Raw genomic sequence first — 17,795 nt, 5'->3', positions numbered from 1 at the left:
TGCCCCACCAGTAAACCCTCCAGCCTGCTCCCCACCCTCTCAGCGGCTGGGCTGGCCCACCTCTCCTCCCCAGGCTCCCTCCCACCCACCGCAAATTTCTACCCACCACCCCGCTCCTGTCTTGCAGAGCAGCAAGGCCTGCCCATGACTCTGGTTAGTGGCCCCATCACAGCTCCCCCAGGGCAGATCTCCACCTGTAGTCTTTTTTGTGTCCCTCCCATCCATCCTCAGTCCCCAGGTTAACTCACCAGGCCTCTATGGCATCCTGGGGCCTGAGAAACTCAGGTGAGCCAGGGGCAGGGCGACAGGGCCCTTGGGCCCCAGGGCCTGAGGAGCCCAGAGAGTGTCCTGGGGGATCCCGGTGCTCATGATACGGAGCCTGAAAACAGGAAACAGAACCTGGCTAGAATGTGTGTATGTGGGGAGGGCAGCAGGCAGCATGATCATGGGCGGAGCATGGGGTGGCTCTGTCCTCCCACCACCCTGAACTTGGAAGGTAGGATGTGAGGGAGGGTGGGGAGTCGGTGGGGAGGAACGCAGCCTGGCCTCAGGGAGCCAGGCCACAGTCAGGAGTGCCCTTCAGACGACCCCCATAGTTTGGCCCTTCCACCCACACAACCCCCATCTCCCTCCCCAACAGCTGACTCCCTCTCCCAACATCCCCAGACTCTTGCCCTTCACCCCAACCCTGCTCCGGTCACCTTCCCAGGCCCACCCTGTCTGATCCCAGCTGACCTTCTCCCCACTTCTTCGAGTGTGCATGGCAGCAAGTCCATGGACAGGACCCTGAGCCCCCCACGCATCTCCCCCTCTTCATCCCCTAGTTTGGTCCACACTCCCCTCTTCCTGTAGCCCCCACTGTGCCCCTGGCATGGGGGTCCTGTCCTCCAATTGGAGCTCAATCTGTCTGGATACAGGGTCATCGCCCTTGTCCCTGGGCGAGCCTCATCTCCAGCCACGCAGGGACCCCCAGGCTTACCTGGGCCTGGATCTGTCCCCGGAGCTCGACGCTGCGGTGACATGGACAAGACCTGCAGCAGGAAGGCCCTGATGAGGCGCAAAGGGGAGGGGCTGTCCTTCCTCTCATCTACAGCAGCCCCCTCCCACCAGCCACCTCCTCTTAACCAACTTCTGGAGGAAATGATTCACCCGGGGGACTTTGAGAGGGGCCTCGAGATGGGCAGGGGAGCATGCGGAGGGCCTGACCCTAATCCCAGGGGGTTGATTCTAATAACTAGAGGTGTGGGGAGATTCTGTTTTCCCAAGGGCCTCAGGGTAGGACTGGAGAGCAGAGAAGATCTCAGCTGGTCAGTGGAAGGGGCTGGAAGCCAGGATGGGGCTTCAGTGGATGCGGATCAGTGGGTGGTCCGCAGGGAGGGGAGAGATGAGATGGGGATCCTGGCAGGGAGGGGCAGGGTTTGACCTCACCAGCCCCAGACCCTGAGGAGAGAACACAGGCCAGATCAGGAGCCCAGAGCTCCAGCCTGGCTCCCTAGGCTTGTTCCCATCTGAGCCTTTGCCCCTGAGGGGCTAGGGAACCTGAAACCCTGGCCCACCCTTCCCCAGCACCTCCAGTCCCAGCAGAACTGGGGCTATTGTGATTACACGTGCCCCTTCAAGGGGTTTAAATCAGACAACTACTGGCTCCCCATCTGACCCCAGGGGCCCCCACTGTAGGTTCCCTTCTCCCTCTTCCCATACAGATGCCCCCTGCCTTTCCCCTACTCAGCCCCCTTCCTCCATGGCACCTGTGGATTGAGGGACCCACACACCTTCCCTCACAATTGGAAAACTAATGTGACCCCATATGTTGTTTACTGTGTTGGCACGGGCAGAGTGCTGAGCAATTTATACAGATCATTTCGTGTAAAGCTTATGTCAACCCACTGTGGTAGGTATTATTATTCATTTTACTGATGAGGAAACAGGCAAGGAGAGGGTAAGTTCCCTGCCCAGGGCCACACAGCCAGTAATATCAGAGCTGGGATCCAAACCCAGACTGGCAGATCCATCCCTGCGGTTCCAGGCTCTCCCGAGCCCAGGCGGGAATCCCAGGGGCTTTACATCTCTTTTTAACAGCCTTGGTTATGGCCAGGGGGAGCCTGGCAGGGAGCTGGACAGGAGAAGGGGACCAGGCTGGGGGCTGCCGCAAGAACGCGATCAGAGGCGTGGGAACCGGGATGTGTTTACAGTCAAGAATGAGCTGACACTTCTCTCTCCTCCACCTCGAGATGCAAAGCAGCTGGGCGCCTGGCCAGGACCACCCCCCACCAGTCCCCAGTCCCGCCTTCGAAAGCCCCCAGTATCCCTGCCCTCTTGGCCTCCAAGCCCACACAGGGCCCAACCCAGCTCGCCTCCCCTGCTCTTCTCCTGTTCAGCCTGATTCCTCTGGTGGGGAGTCCCTCTCCCCTCACTGTACTCCAATCCTAACCCTGCTAGGAGGAGGGGAATGAGTCTGGGGCCTCTGGGAGGGGGGTAGAGTTCCTAGTGGACAGGAGATGATCCATGTCTATAGAAGGCAGAGAGCAAGAGTGGGGCTGATGGAAGTGAGACAGCAAGAGGAACTTCCCCACCAGCTCCCTTCTAGCTGCTCTTCTCTGGGAGGTGGTACAGCAAAAGATACCCTCTGAGCTCTGCATCCCCTCCCACCCCCCCATTCAAAACTGTGTTCGAATCCCATCTCTCAGTTCCCTCATCTCTAAAACGGAGACGATAATGGTACTTCCCTTTGTAGGACTGTTCTGCAGAGTAATAAATGAGTTGATACAGATAAGTGTTTAGAGAGCTACATAAGAAGCTCAATGAACAATTGCAGTCTCCATGATGGCAACCTCAGCCCCAGTCCTCCTGCACCTATCACACCCCTTCTCCACTCCCCTTGGCACTGTCATACTCTTTGAGTATTAATTCCAGGAAAAGCTGTTTCTTTCTTTTTTTTTTCCTGAAGAACCCCCAGGATGATCCGGGAATGGGAATAGGGCCTTAGATGCTGACAGAGAGAAAGGAAGTGGGGAGGGGAGGGGACTAGGCTCCCCAGAGAACCTGATCCCCCAGAACGATGGGCTGCCCGCCAGGTACGTCTTCAAGCCAAAGGCGGTTGATGAGGCAGGACGCCTGGATTCTACTTCCCCCCAGCCCTCAGCCTGAGCACCAACTCCAGCTTCTTGCTTGTTTCCACTGGTGCCTCCTCTCTGTCTCTCTCTCTCTCTCCCCCCCTTCCCATCTTGAAGGCCAAAGTTTCTAGTACTTAAAAGCTGTACGACCTCAAGCATGTCACTTGAGCCCTGTGAACCTCCATTTCCTCGTCTGTAAAATGGGAGAATAACACCCCATATCTCCCAGGGTTCAATGGGGGTTGGAAATATTGGTTCCAATGACCATCCTGGAACTGAGCCTCAGACCAGAGGCTGCTCAGTGGACATGTGTTGATGCAAAAACAGAATCCTCCAAGTTCTAGGCTCTCTGCCTCTTTCTTTTTGCCTTTGTCTTGCTCTTCATCAGAAACTCTCTGCTGTCTTTTTTTCTTCCTCCATCAGTTTCTTGGTCTCTTCTGCCTCTCTCCTTCCTTTTCTATATCAAGGCTACCACGTACAGTTGTGCAGTATGTTCACTGCACTAGGGAATCCACCTTCAGGTATGGAGTGTAGGCTGAACTCCAGCCACGATCCACCAGTCGAGCCCTGTGTCTTAGCTTGGTGCCAAGGTTGCCTCGCCCTGTAGCTCTCTTGTCTTTCAGGATCTCCCCTGTGTCTGTGTCTGTTCTCTGTGCCCTTTCCTAACCTCTCTTTGCCATGGAGACAGGATCACTTAGTCCTTCCCACTCAGCAGTGTGATCCTGAGTCCAAAGACTTCCCTTCCCTCCCCATACAGAGATGCCCTCTAACCCAGCTCCGCCAGCAGCCTAGACTTCTCTGCTCCACGTGCCACTCAGAACACCCGTGTACACGCTTGTACACGCACACACAGAGAGTCCCTCCTACATCCAGCCAAGCCAGGCCTTCGGCACGCCAGGCATGTCTGCCGGATGGAGGGACAGGAAGCCTGCATGTGCTCCAGAGGCTGGGCGGGGAGGGAGCAGGGGTGAGGGGCCGGCCTTGTGTTCTCTGTGGCTCAGGAAACAGAAGCTAGAGGGTCCTCAGCCCGACCTGTTTACTCATCAGGAAATAGAGAAACTGCAGGGATTCTGATTCACCAAACATTCAGCACGTGCCTACCGGAAGCTAGAGCCAGTCCGGACCCTCACCACCACCCACAGGTGGAGTGATTGTTACCCCTCTCCATTTCACAGGAGAGACCATGGAGGGTCTCAGGTAAAAGGACTTGCCCAAGGGCCAACTGGTCGGCAGAGGCAACAGCAGGATTAGAACCTGCTTTAAAGAACAAAGCAGTGGGGGGTGGGAGGTAACCCCTGGGGTGACAGAGGCCAGGGAGCAGCTCCCCCTGCTGATTGCCACCCCCAGATACTGTCGGAAAGCGCAGCTCTGCTCTGGCCACTGCCTCCCTCTAATGCCTCTGTGGCTCCCCACACTGCAGGAAAGGGCGCCCAGGGCCCAGGTGGCCAGCCTCTGCTCCCATCACACTGGACATGCCTCTCACCGCACGGCCACCTCTGCCCAGGCCACCCCTGGAATGCCCAGGTCCTACCCATCCTTCTAGGCCAGTCTCCTCCAGGAAGCCCCTCAGTGGCTCCGCACCTCACCTGTTCCTCCCTTTCCTTGGACCTTCCTCCAGGCTCTTAGCACACTCACCACGGACCCCTGTGGCCCAAAGGACCCCAGTTCTTCCCTGGGGCCGGCTCCATACTGGACATAGACCATTCCCCCGAGACCCAACACTTCCCCAAACTCTAGCCGAAGGCACCAGTGTCCCTCCTCTGGGGGCAGGTGGGACTAACCCAGGTCAAGTCAGGAGTTCACAGGCCCCGGAACACCTCAAGTCTGATGGATGGATGAGGTAATGTACCCCATCTTGTGACTGCCAGCTTGTGAGTCTGGTTTCCCTACCAGGCTGGGACAGCCTCCACTTCCATTCTTGTCCCAGGCTCTATTAGTGGGCTGCTGGCCCCCCAGGTGTTCCCTCAAGGTTCCCATCCCGTGGTCATTATATTTTTATTAAGGTCTGTCTTCCCCACTGGAATGGAGCACCGTGGGGTCAGGGCACTTCTCTGCCTGCCCGACCACTGTGTCCCCAGCACTGGCCAGCACCTACACACACGCATCTAGGGTGCCTGGCACCCAGTGGGCAGTAATTAAACATTGTGTGGAGTGGATGGACTGATAAACTCTAAATCCTTTCTGACTTGAGTAAGCCCAGCCTTACTTTGTGGGAAGCGGGACAGGGAGAGATGTTTGGAGGCTGTGGCTTGTCCCCGGCTCACCAGACAGCACGACCTTCCTTCTAGGGCCCTCAAGACACAACACTGGTAATTCGATGGAAGGTGGAGTTCAGAAAGAACTTCCCAACATTACAAAGTAAAAGGCGTCTCCAGACCTGCTCTCCTGACCTCGGGCAGGAATTCCTCAGGGCTGGCCTCCAAGTTCCTCTGGGCTGAGCGCATGGGAGTGCAGGGCACTGAGTCACCTGGAGAGGAGGGAGTGTGCCCGCACGCAGGGCCTGAGCCCTTATCCCGAACCTCTGGCCCAGGGACTACGCCCCTCACTGCCCATCCACACACCACCTCCTACACAGACGGACTAGGCCTCAGATGCCACTATGGGGGGTGGGGTAGGAGGCACAGGCAGGAAAGGGGACTCACGAGGCTCCATGGCCCAGCACCCACCCGGTGCTGTTTCTGGAGACCTCCATCTGGCCATGTGTGGGTGCTCTAACACCAATTCCCACCCCTTGTTAAATGTATATTGTGAGCTGGATCCTTTCTTTTCATCCTCTCAGCAGTCCTAGAAAGTAGGTGCTATTATGCCACCTGTTATGTAGATGAAGAAATCCCAGGGAGTTCCCCAGCGGTCCAGTGGTTAGGACTCAGCGCTTTTACTGCGAGGGCCCAGGTTCAATCCCTGGTAGGGGAACTAAGATTCCACAAGCCATGCAGAAAGAAAGAAAGAAAGAAAGAAAAAGAAAGAAAGCAAGAAAGAAAGGGAGAGAGAGAGGGAGGGAGGGAGGGAGGAAGAAAGAAAAGAAAGAAAGAAAAGAAAGGAAGGAAGGAAGAAGGAAGGAAGAGAAAAAGGAAATCCCAAAGAGGTTAAGTAATTTGCCCAAGGTCACAGAGCCAACCAAAGGCAGGGTGGGGATTTGGACCAGGTCCATCAAGCTCCAAAGGCTTGTGCTGCCCCTTTTAGTCCTTCTACCCCTGTGATTTCTCTTTGGTCTTCGGACTTCCTCCTGTTTTACCTCCTCTACCACCTTCTTGTTCTTTCTCTCAGTCTCTGCTCTGTTTTTCCAAATATGCCTCTCGCTTCCCTCTGGGCCTTGTTGTATCCAGAAGTCTCTATGCCTCTGCCTGTGTTTTCCTTGTCTGTTGGTATCTGTCTGTCTCTCAATATCTCTGTCTTTGTCTTTCCCTCTCTCCTCCCGTCTTCTCTTGCTTCTCCTGCTGGCTTCTCCCCCATAGAGAAGCCTCTATGGTACCTCCCCCAGGACTGGTACGGACACCTTCCCCAGAGCTAGGATGGGCCCTAGGGCCCCTCTTGCATCCCGGGAGGGCTCTCTTTCAAGGTTTACAAGACTACTCAAAGGAGAAGCTCTGAGCACTGTGGTGGAGGCCCTGCCTGGCCCAGGTCCCCTCTCCAGCAGAATGTGTTGGTGGGGGGAGGCAGACAGCAGCCCAGCGACTTCTATCTCTATCCAGGTTTCCTAACTGTGGATGGGACTGCCTGCAGAGCTAGTTTCCTCTTCTGGGAAAGTCTGATAGGGGATGGAAGGCGGAGGTGGGGGGGGGTAGTGTAGAAACAGATGCCAACCCTCGGCTTCACCTTCCGTTGAAGAGAGGAAGACAGAGGGGAGCCTGGCTAACCCAGCTCCTAGGTGGCAGGGAGGGTAGCCCCAACTGCAATGGCAAGTTTAGCGGGTAGACTTCGGGAGACCTCAGAAGTGGAAGAGGCAGCAGCAGGGCACAGAGAGCGGGAGAGAGGAGAGCTGTCCCACACCCTGGCTCCCGTGTGCCCACACAGAGGGATTGTATCATGGATTGGGATGGGGTGGGACTCAGACAGCTCCCCGACCCCCCAGGCCCAGCTTAGGCCAGGGTTGAGAGCTGACCCCTTGCCCGATCCTGCCTGGAGCCGAGGTCTGGCTGAGCCTGGGAGCCTGGGAAACTCGGACCAGCACAAACTGTTCCCATCCCCGGGGACTAGGGTCACAGCCCAAGCTCGGGAGAGGCCACTCATAAAAGTCCAGAGCAAGACAGCTGGAAGTTCACTACTGGAGGCTGGAGATGGGGTGGGGGTGAGGGATGGCCTTGCTGGGGCCTGGGCTCCGGGGCCCCCCACCCTCACTCCCCCTCACACACACCAGCCCATGGGGCTTTCTGGGGATCCACATGCCTGAGACCTTTGGCCAACTTCTTAGTCCTCAAACCGGCAAAACTATGAGCCCCAGGGACCTATAAACCTGGGCCCCTTCCCTCCATCCTCCTCAAACGTGTCTCCTGGTGGGAAGAGGGCCAACACTGTAATAAACACTGAGCAGGCACGGTTCTAAGCAGGAGACATGTTTATGCTCATCTTAGCCTCACAGCAACCCCATAAGGGAGGCACTATATCTTATTATTCCCCTTTTAGAAATGAGAGACTGAGACACAGAGGTGAAGTCTCTTGACCAAGATCCTACAGATAGTAAGGAGAAGAGTCGAGATTCGAACCTGGGCAGCCTTAACTCCAATGCGGGTGCTCTTAACACTACACATCCCTTCAGCCAAGTAGAGGGCTTCTCTCTCCAGCCCTGAAAGGGGGCCAGTGGGGTGGTGGCAGCCGCTGGACACACAAAGTCCCATACAAGGGGCTAGGAAACAGCTTCATTTGCATATCATTTACATGCTGTTTCATTATGGATGGAAACCCCCAATCCCCTTTGGCCCCTCTCCACTGCCCCATCCCCTTCAGGTCTCTCTGTCGGTCTCTCTTTTTCCCCCCACCCCGAGGTCCCCCCAGTGCAGGGTGGTCGCGGGACCAGGGGCGCGCGGTTCACTCACCTGCCTCTGGACCCTATCTCGCCGTCCGCCTGGGGTGGCGACCGCCGGGGTGGGCCTGGAGGAGGACAGGGCGGGGGTCCCTGCGTGGAGCCCCAGGCTGACTGCGAGAGCGGCGGGGAGGCCGAAAGTTGTGGATCGCTGGGCGGGGAGGGGCGCGGAGGGGCGGGGGGCAGGAAGGGGGTGGGAACTCAGGCCCTCGCCAAGGCAGGAAGTTTTGACAAGGAAACCGGGAGCCGGGGGAGGGGAGATCCAGAATGCCCGGGAGGGAGGCTGTGTAGGGGTGGGACCACTGAGGCCGAGCGGCGGGGCCGACCCGACAGCCTGGATCGGGCGCAGAGAGGGGATGAGCAGGGGAGAAGAGCAGGGGCCCCGGGCCTGGGAAACTCCTCGACTCTTCACCAGCTGTGCGGCCTTGGGGTACTCCGCCTCTCCGGCCTCAGCTTTCTTATCTGCAAAGTGGGGTGGTGGAGGGGAATCAGTGAGATCGTCTACGTCAGGCACCTTCCCACTGAGGCCCAACAACCGTTACCTTATTAAAGATACAACCCGGGGACCGACCGACAGCATCCCAGACTGGGAGAGGAGCACCGGGAAAAGCCCTCTCCGCTTCTCTGGCCGCCCGAAAGCACCCTGACGGAGGGTGTGATCCAGGGAAGCAGTGTTCGGCGGAGTCTCCGCCTCTGCCCGCCCCCTTGGTCCAGGGCCCGGGCGCTTCTGTGCACCTCGCGCCGCAGCCTCCGCGCGGAGCCAACCCGAGCCGGGCGCCACCTCGCGGCCAGCGTCCGCCTCCCCACAGCCCGCGCACCGGACCTGGGAGAAGGCGTCACTCCGGAGGCCGACAACCTGTACCCCACCTTTCTTGGGGCACCCTTCCCTTCTCAGTCTCTGAGGAGACAGAGGCAATTTTCATACAACTAACATTTGCTTTCATCATCGTTAGCCCTTTAGGTGCTGCTTCTTTCAATCCTTAACTCGAGATAGGTTCTATTTACATGACATTGTTCGTGTAATTAGGACATCCGTAAGTGGCAAAAGAAGGATTTGAACCAAGGTCTATGGTCCTTCTGATTACAGGGCTCCCTCTACAAACCACCGCCCGAGACAGAGAAATCTACAATAGTTCAGGAAGAGTAAGACAGGTACGTTCCTCTTTGGCGCCTTTTACAATTCAACTTAATGAAGTATAATTGACATAAATTTTAAAATGTACCCACTTAAAAGTGTACAGTTCGATGAGGGTCTTTTACATTTTTTATTATAGTAAAATATAAATAATATAAATTTTACCATTTTAACCATTTTTAAGTGTACAGTTCAGTGGCATAAGGTACATTCATATTGTTCAACCACCACCACGATCCATTTCCATAACTTTTTCATCATCCCCAACTGAAACTCTGTACCCATTAAACTTTAACTCCCCATTCCTCCTCCCCCAACCCCTCTATTACACTCTCTACCTTCATGAATTTGACTACTCTAGGTACTTCACGTAACTGGAATCACACAATATTTGTCCTTATAGTATGTGTCTGGCTTGTTCACTTAGTTCGATGTCCTTGTTTGATGCAGTTTTGTTTTTTGTTTGTTTGTTTTTGGCATGCCATGGATATTGTGGGATCTTAGTTACCTGACCAGGGATTGAACCCGGGCCAGGGCAGTGAAAGCACCGAGGCCTAACCACTAGACCACCAGGGAACTTCCCCCAAGTTTGATGGGTTTTGACAAATGTGTTCATCTGTGTAACCACCACCCAATTTTAAAAAAATTTTTTAAACATTTTCCTTTCCCCAAACTTCTCTTGTGCCCCTTTGCAGATAACACCCCACCCGCTACTCCATCCTCGCTCCCGAACCCCAGCCCTATGAAATCTCTGATCTGCTGTCACTGTAGATTCTTTGTTCTAGAATTTTGTATAAATGGACTTATACAATATATACTCATTTACGTCTGGCTTCTTTCATTTACCATAAGGCTTTCATTCCTTGCTTATCACTGAGTGGTATTCCATTGTACGGATATATTACAATTTGTGTTTACATGAGTAGATGGGCATTGAGTTTTTTCCAGTTCTACTTAGAAGTGGGGGGGACTTCCCTGGTGGCGTAGCGGATAAGCCTCTGCCCTCCCAATGCAGGGGGCCTGGGTTCCATCCCTGATCAAGGAAGTAGATCCCACATGCCACAACTAAGAGTTCGCATGATGCAACTGAAGATCCCGCGTGCCGCACCTAAGACCCGGCGCAGCCAAATAAATATTCTTTTTTAAAAAAATAAGTGGGATTGCTGGGTTATAACAGTTATGAATTCTTCATGTATTCTGGCTTCAAGACCTTTGTCAAAAATATGTGTTGAGGGACTTCCCTGGTGGCGCAGTGGTTAGGAATCTGCCTGCCAAATGCAAGGGACACAGGTTCGAGCCCTGGTCCGGGAAGATCCCACATGCCGCGGAGCAACTAAGCCCATGTGCCACAACTACTGACGCCCACGTGCCTAGAGCACATGCTCCGCAATAGAGAAGCCAACGCACCGCAAGGAAAAGTAGCTCCCACTGGCTGCAACTAGAGAAAGCCCGCGCATGTAGCAATGGCAATCCAGCGCAGCCAAAAATAAATAAATAAATAAATAAATTTAAGAAAACATAACCATTATTAAAATTTATTTTTAAAAATGTGTTGAGAATATTCTCTATTTGACATACAAGCAAGTGTTGTTTAGTTTGCTGCTTTGAGAAGTGGAAGGTGAAGGGAAGACGCGAATTGGATGGTGCTGCTCACTTTGGGGAAGGAAGGAAAGGAGAAGGCAAGGTTGGGTGTTGCTTTTCCTGACTCCAGTGTTACCAAAAATTTCCAACAGGGGGCAGTAGAAACCAGAGCACAGATCCAGGGTCCAGAGGCCAAAGATCATAGAATTGCAGCATGTCGGAGGCCAGAGGAACCTTGAAAGTTGTCTGATCCACCACTTTCGAGGGGTAAATGGGGAGACAGGACCAGAGACGAAGAACATGCTCTCCTCCCTCCTTCACCTGGGTCACTTGTTCTCATCCTTTCACATTCAGCTCAACTTTCCTTTCTCTGGGAGCCTTTCCAGCTTCTGCCTCTCCCTCCCCATCCCACCCCTGCATGTGAAAGTTTAACTCGCCCCTCTCTCCTTACTCTCAGTTCTTCAAGGACTGGGGCCAGGTCGAAATCATCTTTGTGATCTCAGAGCCTGGCACAAAGTAAGTGCACAATAATCGTTAGAGTAAACGGCTGCCACCCTGTGCAATGCTCTTCCAGGGTCTCTGGGCCTTAACTCTGCCTCCTGGGCCCAGTCCTATAGCTAGAAGGATGGAAGTTCCCCTGTTGCCTCCCTGGAAGGTACAAGGGGGCCTAAGGTCCTCATTCATCCTTTTGTTCAGTAGCACCTGTTTTGTGTTTATCTGGTATTGGGCTGCATCCGCAGGCCTGCAAGCCCTGTAATTGCCCAGCCTCAAGACCAAAGAAAGAACCTGGAGTCATTGATAGAGACATTAATGGTTTAATAGATGGGGGATCTTACACATCTGAAGCAAGATCTCGGAGCGACACGGGGCAGGGGGTGGGGGTGGGGTAGGGAGGTTCCAGTTATAGAGGGAACTGATGTCAGGTTGGCTCATCAGTTGCCAGAGTAACCAGCAGAGGGGCTCCCCCTTTTGATAAACTACCATAATGACGATAGCTCTGATCTAAAGATTAGAGCAATCACTAGCTGGGGCCGGGAGCAAGTATGTAGGCATTTGCTGATTAGGCTCTACAATTAAGAGGGAAGGTCAGTCATCGGACTAGGGTGTAGGTGAAGCAGGGACTGGTCAAGCGGGGGATGTACAGAGAGCAAGAGAACAGCCAACTTGGGTGGCCTGATACTGGCACCTGGGATACAGAGGAAATGACATCATGATGATGTTGATGGCAACTACTAACTTTTATTAAACAAACCCTACTGATTACTAGGCACACTTTTTTTTAATTTTAATATTTATTTATTTATTTGGTTGCACCGGGTCTTAGTTGCGGCAGGAGGGCTCCTTAGTTGTGATGTGTGAACTCTTAGTTGCAGCATGCATATAGGATCTAGTTCCCTGACCAGGGATCAAACCCGGGCCCCCTGCATTGGAGCACGGAGTCTTAACCACTGCATCACCAGGGAAGTCCCCTAGGCACACTTTTAAGACCTTCACATTTAAATTATTTAGGGAAGAAATAAAAGTTTCCTCCCTCAAAGAGCTCACATGCTGATCGGGGAAAGAGTCAATTATTCCTTCATTGATTCATGAATAAGGGCTAGAGATATGAACAAAATAGGCAAAAATCTCTGCCTAAATATGAAAGGTAAAAACATGAAGCTTTCGGGCTTCCCTGGTGGTGCACTGGTTGAGAGTCCACCTGCCGATGCAGGGGACACAGGTTCGTGCCCCGGTCTGGGAAGATCCCACATGCCACGGAGCGGCTAGGCCCGTGAGCCACGGCCGTTGAGCCTGCGCGTCCGGAGCCTGTGCTCCGCAACGGGAGAGACCACAACAGTGAGAGGCCCGGGTACCGCAAAAAAAAAAAAAAAAAAGAAGCTTTCATTCTAGTAGTAGTGCTGGTGAAGAGGTGATAAATGAAATCAGTAAAATCATGACGCATTAGATGATGTGTTATCATAAAAACTAGAGAAAAACATGTAGACAACATTCATTGCCCATTGCAATGAATAATGACTTGTACGAATCTCTCTCCTCGCCTTATACCTTGAAGGAATATTCATATTACCGTATTGGAATTCTCCAGAGCAAGTGGTTATTGTTCACTCAACACAAACTCTGTTATAAAATCACTATACACTTTGAAATATCCCTCAGTGAGCCTTTTTCAGCTATCACCTTTAGTCCTAACTACACAAGAGTTTTCAATGCTTTTCTCTAATAGGATTGTTCCTGTAATTAGCTATAGAATAAAACCAAATTATCGATGGGCAATGAAAACAGTGCTCTAACAAACAAAAAAAAAATAGAGAAAAATAAAACAGGAAGAGTGATAGGGAGGGCTGAGGGTGCTGTTTTTGGAGAGGTGGTCAGGGAAGCCCTCACTGAAAAGATATCCTCCAGGTGAAGCCCTAAATGAGGTGAAGGAGGGAGCCACACAGATTTCTGAGGGAAGGTCCTTCCAGGCAGAGGAAGAGCAAGTACAAAGGCCCTGGGGCCAGAGCATATGTCATGTTCACAGACTAGCTAGGAGACTGGAACTGAGTGAGCAGCTAGGAGCATGGTGGGAGATGTCAAGGACAGAGGTGCAATGGGGGTCACATCTGCAGGGCCTTGTAGGCTGCGATAAGGCTGTTGGATTTTGTTCTGCATGAGACAGGGAGCCATTAGAGGTTATGGGACAGAGGAGGGACATGATTCAACTCAGGTTTTAAAGGAATGACTGTTGTGTTGAGAATAGGCTGTAGAGAGCACGGGTGGAAGCAGGGAGACTGGGGAGGAGGCCACGGCACTGATCCAGGGAGCAACCTGATGGCTTGGACGTGCCGAGGAGTGCGTGATCTCAGAGCACAGTAGCACGTGCCCACAGAGGGAGCGGGTGCCTCTTCCCTCCAGGATGGCAAGGGATTGCTGAGGTCTTGAAGGAACTGGAAAGGGTGGAGAGGGCTCCCCGATCCAGCTTCAAAAGAGGGGCTGAGTGGGACACGGGGCTGGTCTCACTGTCTCCTGGACACACAACTCACCTCAGGAGGCTGGACGTCAGCACACACGTCGCAGGCCACTCCCTGTCTCAGCCACAGCTGCACAGAGGTGCGCTCCAGAACACACAGACACAGGGACGGAGCGGGTAGCTCAGCCTCTGCCCCACGCAGCCCACGGGAGCCGAAAGGATCCCTGAGGTCCTCTCAGGAAAGCCCAGAAGGAGAAAGGATAGCACGTTCTTGCTGCTCTCTCTGCCTCTCCAACCAAGCATGTCCTAAGTGCTTGGCAAGGATGCTGATGACAGTGGTGAGGACGACCCACTGACAGGGTGTGTGCCCAGCTGACCCTCTCCCTCACCTTCCTGGGTGTTAAGGGGGGGTGGGCGCACTGAAATACAAGCTATGACACACACACACCCTGCCCATTGCCCACCTTCCAACCTGAACTTCCCTCCCTATTTCAGGCTCCCAGGTCCCTCCCTGGGTGGTCTCTGCCCTGAATCTGCCCAAAGGTCCCCACGCCCTACTCTCCCCCTCCCAGCCCTGCCTCCGGCCTGCCCGCCAGTCTGCCTGGCACTCAAGTCCTGTCCCTCACCCCCTCCACTCTAGCTGTAATCACAGCTCAGCCCAGCCCCCCGTCCTGTGAATAATTGGGGCTGATTTAGGGGCTATCAGGGGAGGGGGCGCTAATGGAGTTCATGGGGGGGCCGCCGTGGTGATGAAGGGAAGGTTGAGAGGCAATTAGCAGGGCTGACAGCCTCGGGAATCACCTAATGTGCCCTCCTGCCCGCAATAAGAGCTAGTGAAGGGTTTGGGCATGGGGGGTGGCCTTCCCCCCCACATCCAGGGGCGGACTTGGACTTGAGGAGGGATCTTGGCCCTCCCTCAGCAGGAGGTTGGAGGACAGATAGCAGGATGGACTTCCAGAAAAACAAGGGCAAGGGAGGGGGGGCACTTTGGGGAGGAAGGGAGGCTGACAGGATGAGCCAGGAACCCCTGGTGCTCCATAGCCCCCCACTTCCCAACACACACACACACACACAGAGTGCCCCAGCTGAATCCTAGCCCTCACTGGGGACCGGCTGCTGATTAATACCAACATTAGCCCTGAACATGCCCCCACCCCTGGCCTCCCTGCCATTAATTACCTCCTCTCCCAGCCCAGCGGAGGGGAAGCCAGCTCCTCCGGGGCAAAAGGAACAGAGTCTGACCCCCTGCCCAAGAAGCCACTCCCGCCCCCCTCCTCCCTGCTTCCGAAGGAAAAGAGAAGAGAGGAATCCGGAGGGAGGGACAGAAGGGAGGGAGGGAGATTGTGCCCTTCTGTCCCCAAGAGCACCACATCTCCCTCTCCGAGGCTCTCACCCCTTGGAGCCTCTCTGCCATCTAAGTTCCATCCCCGCCCCTGCAGATGGTCAGCCTGGAGCTAAAAAAAACCTCTGGCTGGAAGAGGGGCCCCCTGGATGAGGTGGGCAGTCAGATCCCTCGGCCCCTTCCCCTGCCTACATCCCTGGTGATTTCGTCAGGAGCAAGGCTTTGCACAGACGCAGGCAGAGAGCCCAGTTTACACAAACCAGCACACGGGGACTCAAACACGAACACAAAACCTGAAGCACTGGGACCAAAGTCACCCTGGGGGTGGGAAGGGGGCGACACACTCCACTGGGAGGGGCTGCCCACCACCACACACAGAATCACACCAGAAACACTCAGTCAGCTGCTTGGAGAGGGGCAGGTAACGTATCACAGAACATTCACGTGTCAATGGAGGAGGCTCTGCCTCAGCTGAACGTGTATGAGCCTCAGGAGGAGGGATCCCTGCCTTTTCTCCCTCTCCCTCCCTCTCTCTCTCTCTCTCTCTCTCTGTCTCTCTCTCTCTCTCTCACACTCACACACACACACACACACACACACACACACACACACACACACCTTAAAGCAAAGGGCAGTGAACTGAAACCAAGCCCAAGTCTACTCCAGCTCTCACCCCACAGTCTGCTCCCTGCCCAGGGCACCAAGCCCTAACTCCCCTCTCAGCCCCTCTGCGTCCATCTCAGCCCTTGTCCCCCACATTGTGTCTCCGCATGTCTTCCTTTGAGAAAACCCAGGCAGCCCAGCTCCCACTTAAGGATAAGGGGTGGGGAGGCTTCATGAGATTTTTTCTGAGCCCCTCCCGGCACCCCCCGTGAGCCCCATTATAAGACCAAGCGAGCCTGGAGACCCGACAATCGATATCCCTCAAAGATGAAGATGCTAATAACTTTATCCCCTCTTGTCCTCCAACTCTCTCCTACATTAGCTCTGACCACAGGCCCCAGGCATCTGGGACCTGCAGTGGGCAGGCCTGGAGCTGAGTAACCCCTTCAGATCCAGGTGGGAAACAGGAGGGTAGACAGCAAGAAAGACTTCCTGACACTCAGGAGTGGGAGGCCACAGGGTTAAAGGGTAGAAAGCCTCAGAAGCATGTTTTCCACTCCTGGATGTATACACTGGAGACCTGGCTCAGAGTCTGGGAGGATTTGTGACCTTAGAAGCACCCTACAGGGGCACCAAGGTCCGAGTAATCCCTGAGGGCTTCCCAGAGGAGGTGAGCCGGGAGGGGAATTCCCACTGGGGGACGTCAGAGAGTTGAGGGACAGGAGTTGATGGGACGGTGAGTGGGGGCCGCTTTGGCCCTGCCATCCCTGCAGACCCAGGGCCCATCCTCCACCAGGGCCCATTGGGGGCATCCCCAGAGACCAACAGCCCATGGGGTTTCAGAGGGCGAGAGAAGCCCTCTCCTCCCTCACACGCTTCACAGCCAGGCTAGACCTCTCTGAAGCTGGTGCAGCTGGAGGGGGTGGTTTGGATCAGGGGACAAGAGCTTCTCTTCTGTGAGCACTATCCCCCCAGAATATTCTTCCTGCCAGCCTGGCCTATCCCACCCCAAAGACCAGGGCCAGGCCTGGGACTGGGGTGCTCAAAGCCTGTCATAGGATAGAGAGAAGGAGGTGGAAAAGGAGGAGGAAGTGCGGGAAAGAGAGGAATGAAAGCAGCAAACATTTATATAGCACCTACCACAGGCCAGGCCTCATTGGAAAAGCTTTACACGTGAGACTTGTTTAAATCTCATAGTGACCCTAGGAGATTAGTGCTATTATTATCTGCATTTTGTAGAGGAGGACACTAAGGCACAGAAAGGCTGTGTAAATTGCTCAGCATCACAGAGCTGGTAGGTACAGAACCAGGCACTCTGGCTGCAGAGTCTAGAAGCTTGATCTCCAGGGAACCAAGCCCTGGAAAAAGAGGAAGGGACCCAGCTAAGTAGGAGGGGGTGTTAAAGAGCCTCTTGGTCCAAGGGCTCAGAGTAAAACACGCTGCCCCAGGGCTCTGGGCCGAAGCTGGGGCTCTCTGCTTTTTTCTCCGTGCCCTATGCACGCACCTCTTGTTTCTCTGCACTGCTCCGGGCTGCCCCCTCTCTCCTTGTCTTTGCCCCTTAGTGGGCTCTTCTGGCAGCTCTGGCCCTGTCTTTTCTCCATCTCCTGGCTCCAGGTCTCTCTCCCCACTGCCCCAGAGCCAGAGCTGCTCAAACGTTCCATCTTAGCACTGGAGTCTGTCAGAGCTGGTGGGGGGCGGGGACGGGGGGCGGGGATGGACAGAGAGAGAATCTGGGAGGGGACTGATGCTTGGAGCTGTGGAGTCCTCACTCTCCTCGGGTGGTTCAGCCTGGCTGTAGACTGAAAGTTGGGGTTTCTGGGTCCTGGCTCCTCCCAGGACTGTCAGCCCCTCTCTCATTGGACAGCCTGTCTAAGGCCACGTAAGGAATTGGGCAAAACAGGCTTTCTCCAGCTGGTACTTAGAGAGTCCAGGGCCTATGGAGTCTGGAATTTCTCTAGGATCTCTCTTTAGCTTGGTGGTTCAAGGGGACACAGGACAGGACATTCTCCACCCAGGCTGCCCCAGCACTCTGCCTGCACTGTTCCTGGAAA

The sequence above is a fragment of the Hyperoodon ampullatus genome, assembly GCF_949752795.1.
Source record: "Hyperoodon ampullatus genome assembly, chromosome: 2".
Classification (NCBI taxonomy): domain Eukaryota; kingdom Metazoa; phylum Chordata; class Mammalia; order Artiodactyla; family Ziphiidae; genus Hyperoodon; species Hyperoodon ampullatus.
This window is presented reverse-complemented; position numbering follows the sequence as displayed.